Source organism: Eumetopias jubatus, unplaced genomic scaffold, assembly GCF_037043125.1.
Source record: "Eumetopias jubatus isolate StellerSeaLion01/CBP00866 unplaced genomic scaffold, mEumJub1_p1.0 scaffold_84, whole genome shotgun sequence".
NCBI classification, from domain to species: Eukaryota; Metazoa; Chordata; class Mammalia; order Carnivora; family Otariidae; genus Eumetopias; species Eumetopias jubatus.
In genome coordinates, this window is record NW_028274890.1 from 102421 (window position 1) to 115259 (window position 12839).

The 12839-nt window shown below is 41.9% G+C and overlaps 1 protein-coding gene across 1 annotated transcript in view; it reads left to right on the forward strand.

Annotated features, from left to right (window-relative positions):
• Window positions 1–12839, forward strand: part of LOC148161724 (putative phospholipid-transporting ATPase IIB) — a 106302-nt gene that overhangs the window by 75031 nt on the left and 18432 nt on the right. The window contains exon 8 of the mRNA XM_088020611.1: window positions 9862–9937. The gene's annotated coding sequence lies outside the window, so the exon portion shown is untranslated. The remainder of the gene's footprint in view (window positions 1–9861; window positions 9938–12839) is intronic.

Sequence of the window (12839 nt, forward strand, 5' to 3'; positions counted from 1 at the left end):
GAGGCCGCTGTGTGCCAAGCTCTTCCCTTGAATTCAATTTAAATTACAGTGTTTCACCTGATCAATATTTGCAATACTAGGGGAAATATTGTGGCAACTTGTCAGGATTGGTTTAGATGTTGTACCTCACAAATAAATCAGAGAACCAAATATCTAGCAAGTGTCTTCCAAGTAATTAGCAAAACGGCCAGAATTTATATCATTGAAAACGACTGGATGAGGGTCGCCTGGGTGGCTCAGTCGGTTAAGGGGGTCGGCCTTCGGCTCAGGTCATGGTCCCAGAGTCCCAGGATCGAGTCCCACATCAGGCTCCCTGCTCAGCGGGGAACCTGCTTCTCCCTCTGTCCTTTACCCTGCTTGTGCTCTCTCTCTCTCTCTCTCTCTCATAAATAAAATCTTTTAAAAAAATGGTTTGATGAGTGAACGGAAAGAAAACACCAGGAGCACAAACCTCTGTTTCATACACACATGTTTGAAAATTTCAGTTTGTTTCCTCCTTCCCAAGTTACTTTTACTTCTCTGATCTTAAAATACAATTCTCCATGGAGGTGGCATTATAGAAGAGAGACTCATGCCACTCGGGACAGTGAAGGTTTGGTACCTCAGACACATAAAGGCAATATGCCACCACGCTTGAAATCTTTCCTGGGATACTTCCAGGGGCAAGGCTCTGGGCTTTTGTAATTCTCTATTCTAGAAACACTCCATAATCAAAATGGCAAGAATGCTGTATAGACCATGTCTTCAGATCAAGGCGAAAAGTTCCCGGATTTGAAATATTTTTGTGTTTAAACATACGCATTATAATGTAAAGATAAAACCAGAGTGTGCGTTATTGTTATTGTGATAATGACTTATGGCCGTGCTTGAGATCTGTACACAGTAGTTCCTAACATACAGCTTACCTCTGAGCTTTTTTTAAATGAAAAATGTCTAGTATAATAATAATTTTAAAGAAAAATAAAATACAAATGTCGCCTTTATAGAGATAGATACAGATATGTATTCGTTTTAAAATGTTCACAGATAGACTTTTTTCTCCCGTGAATATATGTATTTGAAAAACATAACCCTTCTCTTTAGCAAAAGGCGAGGACGCCATATTCTACAATAGCCACTAAGTAGAGGTTGATGGGTTAATTTATATTTATCTGTGATAATATTTTATACTTTTCCAGGAGGGCTGTGGTTGTTATTAAGTTACATATTGGAAGATAAAATTTTAGTTTGCTGCCTGAAAGAAATAGAACATGTAGTGGTTTAATGCAAATTTGAAATTATTTATATTAAAGTTAAATATCTTAAAAAGAATTGATTAAAGGCATTCTTTCCACTTATAATTTCATTTTTTTAAGTATTCCCGTATGTTTTGTATAATTTTTTTCATTTTGTTATGGTAAAATACACATAACTTAAAATTTACCATCGTAAACCTTTTTAAGTGTATAGTGCAGTGGCCGTAAATATGTTCATTATGTTGTGCAGGAATCACCACCATTCACATCATAAAACTGAAACTCTGTCCCGATGAAAGACTCACTCCCCCTACCTGCTCCCTGCAGCCCTTGGCACGCACCATTCTCCTTTCTGTCTCTGAGATTTTTTTTGGCTAAGTACCTCATGTAACTAGAATCATGCAGTGTTTGTCTTACTGGGATTGGCTTGTTTTACTCGGCACCAGGCCCTCGAGGATCATTTGTGTTGTAGCAGGTGCAGTAGACTCGGTAATATTCCATTAGATGGATAGGCCACAGTCTGCCTCTATCCATCCATCCATCCAACCATCCATGGACATTGGGTTGCTTCCACGTGGTCGCTATTGGGGATAATTCTGCTACGAACTTGGAGGTACAAATATCTCTTCGAGACCCTCCTTTCCATTTTGGGGGGGTCTATACCCACAAGTGGAATTTCTGGATCAAATCGTAATTCCGTTTTCAACTTTTGGGGGACCCACCGTACCGTTTCCCACAGCGGCTGCCCCATTTTACCTTCCCACCAGTAGCGCACAGGGGTCCCATTTCTCCACATCCTCTGTTTCCTCCTTTTCTGAGCATTGCCATCCTCATGAGTGTGTGGTGTGAAGTGGGACCTCATTGTGCTTTTGATTTGCTGTTCCCCAATGATTAGTGATCTTGAGCATCTTTTCATGTCTTTTTGGCCATTTATATATCTTTGGAGAAATGTCTATTTGAGTCATTTTCCCATTTTTGAATGTTTTTTTGGTGGTGGTGCTGAGTTTCAGGGGTTCTCTTTATATTCTGGATGTTAATCCCTTGTCAGATCTATGATTTGCAGATATTTTCTCCCATTCTTTGGGTTGTCTTTTTACTCTGGATAGTGTCTTTTGATGCACACAATTTAAAAATTTCATGAAGTTCGATTTGTCTGTTCTTTCTCTTGCTGCCTCTGCCTTTGGTGTCACATCCAAGAAATCACTACCAAATTCAGTTTCATGAAGCTTTTGTCCGATGTTTTCTTCTAAGGGTTTTGTTGTCGTAAGACTTACATTTAGGTTTTTGGTACATTTTTAGTTATTTTTATATGTGGTATTAGGGAAGGGTAACTTTATTGTTTTGCATGTGGATACCAGTTTTGCACTGGTATCATTTATTTATTGAATTTATTGAAAGACTCTTTTCTCCGGTGGAAGGTCTTGGCACCCTCATCAAAAATTATTTTAACCATCTATGCAAGTGTTTGTTTCTGGGCTCTTCATTTTATTCCACTGGTCTGTATGTTTGTCTTTATGCCAGCACCACACCATTCTGATTACTGTAGATTTGTAGTAAATTTTAAAATCAAGTATGATTCTTTTTTTTTTTTTAAGATTTTATTTATTTGAGAGAGAGAATGAGATAGAGCAGGAGAGGGGGGAGGGTCAGAGGGAGAAGCAGACTCCCCGCTGAGCGGGGAGCCCCATACGGGACTCGATCCCGGGACTCCAGGATCATGACCTGAGTCGAAGGCAGTCGCCCAACCAACTGAGCCACCCAGGCGCCCAAAATCAAGTATGATTCTTCCAGTTTTGTTCTTTTGTTCCTCCAAGATTGTTTTAGATGTTGGGATCCCTTGCAATTCCATATGAATTTTAAGAGGGTTTTTCTATTTCTGCAGAAAATGTCATTGGGATTTTGATAAAGGATTGCATTGAATCTGTAGGTCACTCTGGGTATTCTTGACATTGTAACAATATTAAGTCTTCCAATCCATGAATATGGGATGTGTTTCCATTTATTTATGTCTTCTTTACTTTCATCAGTTTTGCAGTTTTTATTGTACAAGTCTTTCAAGTTAATTCCTAAATATTTTATTATTTTTGAAGGTAGGTGGAATTGTTCTTATAATTTCCTTTTCAGATTGTTCATTGGTAGTGTGTAGAAATGCAACTGATTTTTTTTTTAAGATTTATTCATTTATTTTGGGGGGGGTGCAGAAGGAGAGGGAGAGAGAGTCTCAAGCAGACTCCACCCTGAGCCCAGGGCCAGACACAGGGCTTGATCCCACTACCCTGAGATCATGACCTGAGCTGAAACCAAGAGTTGGACACTTAACTGATGCTTAACTACCCCGCCTAGGCGCCCCTGAAATGCAGCTATTTGTATGTTGACTGTGTGGCCTGCTGCTTTGCTGAATTCATTTGTTAGGTCAATCTTCTTGTGGAATCTTCAGTGTTTTTTACATACAAGATCATATCTGCAAACAAGTAATATTACTTATTCCTTCCCAATAACGTGGCTTTTATTTCTTTTTCTTTCATAATTGCTGTAGCTAGAACTTCCAGTACTATGTTCTAAGCTGAATAGACATAGTGAAAGTGGACATCCTGACCAAAAAAAAAGGTTTCAGTCTTTCACCATCTGGTATGGTGCTCACTGTGGGCTTTTCATGTATGGCTTGTATTATGTTGATGTAGTTCCCCCCCCCCCAGTTTTGTTTTTAAGGTTTTATTTAAATTATTTGACAGAGCGAGCATAAGCAGGGGGAGGGGCAGTGGGAGAGGGAGCAGCAGGCTCCCCGCTGAGCAGGGAGCCCAATGTAGGACTCGATCCCAGGACCCTGGGATCATGACCTGAGCTGAAGGCAGGCGCTTAACCTACTGAGCCACCCAGACCCCCCTGTAGTTCCCTTCTTTTCCTAGTTTCATTGAATGCTTTTGCTTTTTTTCCCTCAATCACAAAAGCGTATTGAATATTTGCATTTTCTGCATCAGTTGAGATGATCATGTGGATTTTTTTCTTCATTCTGTTAATATAATGTATTACATCGATTGGCTTACTTGTTGAACCAACCTTGCATTTTGCTTGGTCATCGTGTATAATCCTTTTAATGTTTTGCTAAATTCTATTCACTAGTATTACAAGATTTTTGTTTGCATCAGTGATCATCAAGAATGTTGATCTTTATTTTTCTTGTCATGTCTGTGTCTGGCTTTGGTATCAGGGTTGTGCTGGGTTTATAGAGTGAGTTAGGAGATGTCCCTTCTCTAATTTTTTGAAAGTTTGAGAAGGATTGATGTTAGTCTTTCTTTGCATTTTTGGTAGATTTCACCAGTGAAGTCATTGGACCCAGGGCTTTTCTCTGTCAGATTTTTTATTATTGATTCAGTCTCTTAGCTAGATATATAGGTCTATTCAGATTTTCTATTTCTTCATGATTACTCTTAGTAGGTTTTGTGTTTCTAGAAATTCATCCATTCATCCAATTTCTTGCCACATGGGTACTAATGTATTCTCTTTTAATCCTTTTTATTTCCGTTGAAGTGTAATATTTTCCCACTTTGGTTTCGGAATTTAGTAATTTGAGTCTTCTTTTTTGTTTTTTTCTCAGTCCAACTAGCTACAGGTTTGCCAGTTTTGTTGATGTTTTCAAAGAATGAACTTTTGCTTTCATTCACTTTTAAAATTGTTTTTCTGTTCTTTATTTCATTTATCTTTGCTCTAATCTTTATTTTTTCCTTCCTTCAGCTGGCTTTAGGTTTAGTTTAGTCTTCTTTTTCTAGTTCCATAGTTGTAAAGTTACGTCATCGATTTGAGATCTTTCCTCTTTTTTAATATAAGCATATATTATAGCTTTAAATTTCCCCCTTAGCACCACTTATGTTGCACCTCCCAAGTTTTTTATCATTTGTCTCTAAGTATCTTTTAATTTCCTTTGTGATTTCTTTGTAATCCATTGGTTGTTTAAAAGTTGTTGAATTTCCACAGTTCTGTGAATTTTCTGTTATTGATTTCTATCTTTATCTCATTGTGGTTGGAGTAGATACTTTGTATGATGATCTGTTGGAGCTTAATTTGTAACATAAGGTCTGTCCTGGGAAATGTCCCATGTGCACTTGAGAAGAATGTGTATGCTGTTTTTGGGTGGAATGTTCTGCATGTCTGTTAGATCTAGTTGGCTTATTTTGCCAAGTTTTCTCTTTACTTACTTCTGTCTGGTTGTTCTAGCCATAATTGTGAGTGGAATATTAAGGTCTCTATTACTCTTGAGCTATTTCTCCCTTAAGTTCTATCAGTTTTTGCTTCATATATTTTTACAGGTTTTCATTAGATGCACAGTTGTTTATAATCGTATCTTCCTGCCTTATTGAACGTTTAATTAATATATAATGTCTCTCATAACCTTTTTTGGTTTCACATTTAATTTGCTGATATTAGTGTAGCCACACCTGCTCACTTTTGCTTACTATTCTCATGGAATAGCTCTTCCTGTACTTTCACTTGCAACTTCTTTGTGTCTTTGGATCTAAAGTGAGTCTCAGCATATAGACAGTATATAGTTGGATCATGTATTTTTATCCATTGTGCCAATCTGTCTTTTGATGGTTGAGTTTAATCCATTGATACTTGAAGTAATTACTGAAAAGAAGGGACTTAACTTCTGTCATTGTTCAATTTTTTGTGTGCCTTATATATATATTTTTTTTGTCCCTCATTTCCTACATTACTGTCTTCTATTGTGTTTAGTTGGTGTTTGTAGGGAAATGTTTAAATTTCTCGTTTCCTTTTGTGCATATTCTATAGCTGTTTTCTTTGTGGTTACCATGGGAATTACATTTAACATTCCGAAGATATAACACTCTAATTTGAATTTATACCAACTTAAGTTCAATAACATACAAAGGCTGTGCTCCTTTATAGCTCTGTCCCCACCCCTTTTGTTTGCTGATTTCACACAATTACATCTTTATACGGTCTGTGACTAAAAATGTAAACGAATAGTTCTTTTAAATGCACCCAGCCTCTTCATGTAGAAAACAAGATTTGGAGTTACAAACCAAAATTACAACAATACTAGGTTTTATGTATTATTCTTTTAAGTCATGTAGAGAACAAAAAGTGCAGTTACAAACCATTGCTACAATAATATTTGCCTTTATAATTGCCTGTATTCTCACCGTTCTTGAGATCTTTATTTCCCCATGTAGTTTCGAGTTATTGTACCCTCTTCTTTTACCTGCAGGACTCCCTTGAACAGTTCTTGCAGGAAAGGTCTAGTGGGACACATACTCTCTAAGCTTTTGTTTGTCTGGGAATATCTTGATTTTACCCATATTTTTGAAGGACAGTTTGCTGGATATGGGATTCTTGGCTGACATGGGTGTGTGTTTGTTTGAGCACTTTGTATCACCACACTGCCTTCTGGTCTCCACTATTTCTAATGAAAAATCTGCATAGAACCTTATTGGGAATTCCTTGTATGTGATGGTTTGCTTCTTTCATACTGCTTTCAAGATTCTCTTTTTGTCTTTTTTTTTTAAAGATTTATTTATTTAATTTTTTAAAATTTTATTTTATTTTATTATGTTATGTTAGTCACCATGCAGTACATCATTAGTTTTTGAGGTAGTGATCCACGATTCATTGTTTTCGTATAACACCCAGTGCTCCATGCAGTACGTGCCCTCCTTAATACCCATCACCGGGCTAACCCATCCCCCCACCCCCCTCCCCTCTAGAACCTCAGTTTGTTTCTCAGAGTCCATCGTCTCTCATGGTTCGTCTCTCCCTCTGATTCCCCCCCTTCATTCTTCCCTTCCTTCTCCTAACGTCCTCCCTGCTATTCCTTACGTTTCACAAATAAGTGAGACCATATGATAATTGACTTTCTCTGCTTGACTTATTTCACATAGCATAATCTCCTCCAGTCCCATCCAAGTTGATGTAAAAGTTGGGTATTCATCCTTTGTGATGGCTGAGTAATATTCCATTGTATATAAGGACCACATCTTCTTTATCCATTGATCTGTTGAAGGGCATCTCAGCTCTTTCCACAGTTTGGCTATTGTGGACATGGCTGCTATGAACATTGGGGTGCATATGGCCCTTCTTTTCACTACATCTGTGTCTTTGGGGTAAATACCCAGAAGTGCAATTGCTGGGTCATAGGGTAGCTAATGTGAGACGGGAATCCATCAAAATCCTAGAGGAGAACATAGGCAGTAACCTCTTTGCCATTGGCCACGCAACTTCTTTCAAGATACATCTCCAAAGGCTAGTGAAACAGAAGCAAAAATGAACTATTGGGACTTCATCAAGATAAAAAGCTTCTGCACAGCAAAGGAAACAGTCAACAAAACAAAGAGGCAACCCACAGAATGGGAGAAGATATTTGCAAATGACACTACAGACAAAGCGCTGATTTCCAAGATCTATAAAGAACTTCTCAAACTTGACACCCAAAAAACAAATAAGTCAAAAAAATGGGCAATAGACATGAACAGACACTTCTCTGAAGAAGACATACAAATGGCTAACAGACCCATGAAAAAATGGTCATCATCATTAGCCATCAGGGAAATTCAAGTCAAAACCACATTGAGATACTACCTTACACCAGTTAGAATGGCAAACATGGACAAGGCAAGAAACAACAAATGTTGGAGAGGTTGTGGAGACAGGGAACCCTCTTACACTGTGGGTGGGAATGCAAGTTGGTACAGCCACTTTGGAAAACAGTGTGGAGGTGCCTCAAAAAATTAAAAATAGTGCTGCCCTATTTATTTATTTTCGAGAAAGAGATAGAGAATACGTGGCGGGGAGGGACGGAGGGAGAATGAGAGTCTCAAGCAGACTCTGCGCCGATCGTGGAGTCCAGTGTGGGGGTCAGTCTCACAACCCTGAGGTCATGACCTAAGCCGAAACAAAAGTCAGACACCTAATGACTGAGCCACCTGGGCGCCCTTGTCTTTGTCTTTTAAAACTTTTATGATAATGTGTCTCTATGTGGGTCTCTTTGAGTTCATCTTCCTTGGATTTGCTTGAGCTTCTTCACTGTTTACATGCATGTCTTTCATCAGATTTGGGGTGTTTTCATCCATTACTTCTTCACATATTCTCTCTGCCCTTTTCATTCTGTCTTCCACTTCTGGGACTCCCACAATACCTATATTGGTTTGTACCTTGGTGTCCTGCACTCCCTCAGACCTTTTTAATTTTCCTCCACCTGTTTTCATTCTGTTTCCCAGACTTGGTCATTTCCGTTGTTCCGTGTTCAGGTTTGCTGATTCTTCTGCGTGGTTAGATCTGCCTTGAATCTCTTTAGGGGAATTTTCATTTCAGTCATCGTACTTTTCAGCTCTTGACTTTCTTCTGCTTTCTGTTGAGGTTTTCTGTCTCTTCATATTTACGTTTCGTTCACACATTGTTTTCTTGGCATTCTCCACATCTTCATTTCTTTAAACATCCTTAATACTTTCCTTTTAAAGTCTTTGTCTCGTATATCTGACATCAGGTCTTTTTCAGGGGTTGTTTCTGTTGATTTACAATGTTCCTTTAAATGGGCCATACTAGGCGCCTGGGTGGCCCAGTTGGTTAAGCGACTGCCTTCAGCTCAGGTCATGATCCCAGAGTCCCTGGATCGAGTCCCACATGTGGCTCCCTGCTCAGTGGGGAGTCTGCTTCTCCCTCTGACCCTCTCTTCTCTCATGCTCTTTCTCACTCTCTCAAATAAATAAAATCTTAAAAAAAAAAAATAAATGGGCCATACTTTTTTTGTTGTTGTTTTGTTTTTAATGCCTTGTTATTGAACACTTTGTTTTTAGTGTAATGATGTACCTCTGGAAGTCCATTCTCGCCCTTCTTCCGGGCTTGCTGGGGTTTTAGTCATTATATTTATTTGTTGATTTACTTATTTTTTATGATTATAGACTGTCTCTGTGCTGGGTTATCAGTCTGAGGTGTACATTTAATGTCTTTTCAGGTCTTTTCTGAGCTTTTTCTTGGGCACCCACAGTCACTTTGTGTTTTTTTCCATATATGCAGTTGTTTTAGAATGTTCTAGTGTTTAATGTCTGGCTCCCAGAAGGGGGACAAGGGGGCCCTCGCCCTTCCAATGCCCTTGGAGTCACTGGAGCTGGAGGGCCGACAGCGAGCGCCGCCAGGCTCTGTGTCTGCACCTGTGTGATCAGAAGCAGCCGGCAGTGGTCAGAGCTTAGACTCCTGCTCTTTGGAGGACGGGGTGCCTCTTGCCCACCTGGCGTCTGCAGGCTGCCCCAGAAACACGTGCACAGCTGCCTGCCGCATGGCTGGGTAGCTGCTCTGTGCTGGGAGCTAGAAGAGACCAAAACTGACTACTTCTCCTGGACAGCGGCAAGCCTTCAGCCGACTCCACAGTCCCCAAATAGTCCCATCAGACAGATTCTGCCATGTGGTCATTGCCCGGTGGGCAGAGATTCCTGGTGCTCCCTGCTCTGCCCTCTTCCCAGGAGCCTCTGTCTAAATTCCCATTTTTCACCTTTATTCTGCAGTGCCATTTCACTGCTCATTCACTGAATCCAGCTTGTATGTTTGTTTTATCACTGCAGATATCTGAAGTAAAAAAAGTTGCTAACTTGCCATTTTTCCCCTTCTCTGTGAACAGGAAGACTGCCACCCACCCATTCATGAGAGTCTCAGCCTAGAAAATACACTGCGGGCGAGCACCATTGTTGCATCAGGTATGAAACAAGTTCTCTTGTTAGTGTCAGCTCTCACATTTGGTGGTGCTTTTGTGCTGCAGTGACTCTGTGCAGTATCTCTGAAAATAACCACCTTGTACCACCCAGGGACCTTACGGATCATTCCCTGTAGTTGGCGGGTGTGGGGCAGGACCTGAGGGGCTGAGTGCTAAGCAAGCGCTGGCTGTGGGCTGTGCGCTGCAAGGAGCAAGGCCTCCGTGGAGCAGGGCAGCGGCATTTCGTGGGTTCTGATCCCTCTTCTCGCCAGACTTGTCAATGTCCCTTACTGGGAGGTGGCCTAGCGCAACCGGGGAAGGAAGGGGTGGTATTTGGGGGTTTTCCCACTCCTCAGTCACCCAGTAGAATTTGGAAGAGATCACTGTGGTGGGTTTGTCTGTCAGGGAGAAAAGTATTAGATGAGATAGGGGGCCTGGGGAGATATTTCCTGTTTGGCCTTTGGGGACCAGAGTAAAGCGTCTTAATTTTCTTCTGAGTGAAATTGGAGGATGTTGGAGTATTTCTAGTGGCTGAACAGGGAGGTCACCTAAATATACATTTTGGGAAGTAAATTTCTCTGGGAGGTATTGAAATCTAAATGATGGTCAGCTTTTCAGAAAGTAGTTGACTTGCTAATGATAAACAGGAGTGAATCTTAGCAGCAGGGAGCGTGAAGGCTGCTGGTGGGGGTAGGAAGGCTAGGGGATGTTCAGAGTAGGGCTGTCTGTCTTCTTAATCTGTGGCCCAGCGCCCATAGAGCCTGGTTGCTCTTCTGGTGGTTTTGTAAGAATCCCTCTGCAGAGACCAGGCGCTGTTGAATGCACTGTCCTCGGGAGCGCGCATGGGCAAGGACTACTTTAATAAAGTGAGGCGGGTGCTTTACGCTCTGCTGAGTACCACAGGGAAGTATAGGGTGCCCCCAAAACAAAGAAGCCAAAATCCTTACCTGATCAGAGTTTGAAGGAAGAGCAAACAGGTGCGTGAGGTCAAGGGGTGGAAAGGTGTGGGGAGGATTCGTGAGCACACCAGCAGCTACGTAAGGGCGTCTTGAGCTGCAGGCTGACGAGGATGGTGCCGGGGCCTGGTGTCTGGGGCTCGGGGAAAGGCCGGGCAGTTCTGTGCGCGTGCGCCGTGGGGGCCTGTGTGCACAGCAGTGTGTCAGTCAGGCTCCTGTAGGGGTCCACGTGTGCACCTTCTAGGGAGTAGAGGAGGAGAGGGGCCTTAGGTTTATACTAATGTTTCCTATGTTTAATAAAAATCTGAGGGCAACTAGGACAATTTTAATAGAAATTGAGGTCTTTCATGATTTTTGTACTGATGATCTTTTAAATTTCTCAAACTAAAGAGAAAGAGAAGTCAGGATAGCACACCAAGGAGGGGTGGGGAGCAGGCCAGGTCTCGGGCTGTGTAGACCCCAGGACGGGGAGACTGGCTGTGCCCGGGGGCTCACTGGAGAGGGCACTGCGGCCAGGAGGAGTCTCCGAATCCTGAGCTCACGCGTCCTCCACGCTGCCGATCTTTGCTGACCTTGCTGACAGCTGCGCCCTGGCTCGGTGTGGTGCTGCACAGCCGCATCGCGCCGGCCCCCATTGTTCGCTCGGTCACACAGCCAGGCTGTCCCAGGGTCGGGATTGGAATCCATCCTCGACAGCTGTCACCCTTCAGCCTTTAGCGTTTAATAGCTGATAGGAAAATATTTAAAACATAGCACATATGAGCTGATACTTGGTCACTGATTTCACATTTTCCCCATGTCTAGAGCTGTATTCTGTTTTGTTTCCATCATACTGAAGATGCTTTTTAAAAAAAAAAAAAATACGTTTTATTTGCTCTTTTGTTCCCTGTGTATTAGAATGTTGCTACTGACCCTAGCGCTATCGATCTGTGGCCTTTCTTCTCACAGAGGCAGAAGCCCCCGAGCAGAAGGCCTATGTGATGCGACCGGTAACCCCCGTACATACGTTTCCTCTCCAGGCGACCTTGGCACGTGGAAGCTCCTGGTTCCACACGTGGGCAGAACAGACACAAATCTAGGCGTCACATATGCTTGCCACATTGAGGACTGTTTCTCATTCTCTCATGGGTTGAATTCAGTGCACCCGGGCTTTTTATCTTCCAGGAAAGTATTTATGCTGCTCAAAAACCATCCGTTCAAAAAAACTTAAGTCTTAAGACGCCTCTTAAGTTTCATTTGTGTTTGGACATTTTAAAAACGCAAGCTCTTTTCATTAATTTTAAATATTTTAACACATACTTACCTTTATTTAAAAACCTTAATAATGTGAGCAATTACTAGACTCTATATATTATGAAACTGCTGTATCCTGAGCAATGTTTGAAAGACCTTGGGTTTCCAGGAGTAATTTAAGGGCTTATATCTTCTTTATACTTGATTATAAGTTGAGAAAGAATTTTTTTAAATCTTACTTTTTAAATATGTGTGCACTGAATTCAGGTTGCCTCCTAGGTGAAGTGAACTTGGGCCTTCCTCCGTCATCCTGGGGTTCTGAGTGCATGGGAATGAGGGCTCACGTTAACACCACAGAGGATCCGAGGGCCAAGGGTCCCTGAAAAGGGACAAACACAACTGCTTGTGGTGCCCTCCATCTTCTTCCCCTTGTCTGTCAGTGAACGCCATTCGCAGAGCAGAGTCAGTGTCCCAGAGAGCTGCCACGTTGCAAGTGATAAGTGGACAAGAGAGTGTTCTGAAATTAAACTGCCAAGAGCCTGGAAGCAGGGATGTGCCCTAGAGCAGGGCTGCTGGGCATGTGTGCCAACGGGGGTCCAGGGTGACCCCTCTAGAGCGGGGGCTTGTGTGCCGATGGCAGTGACCCCCCCAGAGCAGGGCTGCTGGGCGTGTGTGCCAACGGGGGTCCAGGGTGACCCCTTTAGAGCAGGGGCGTGT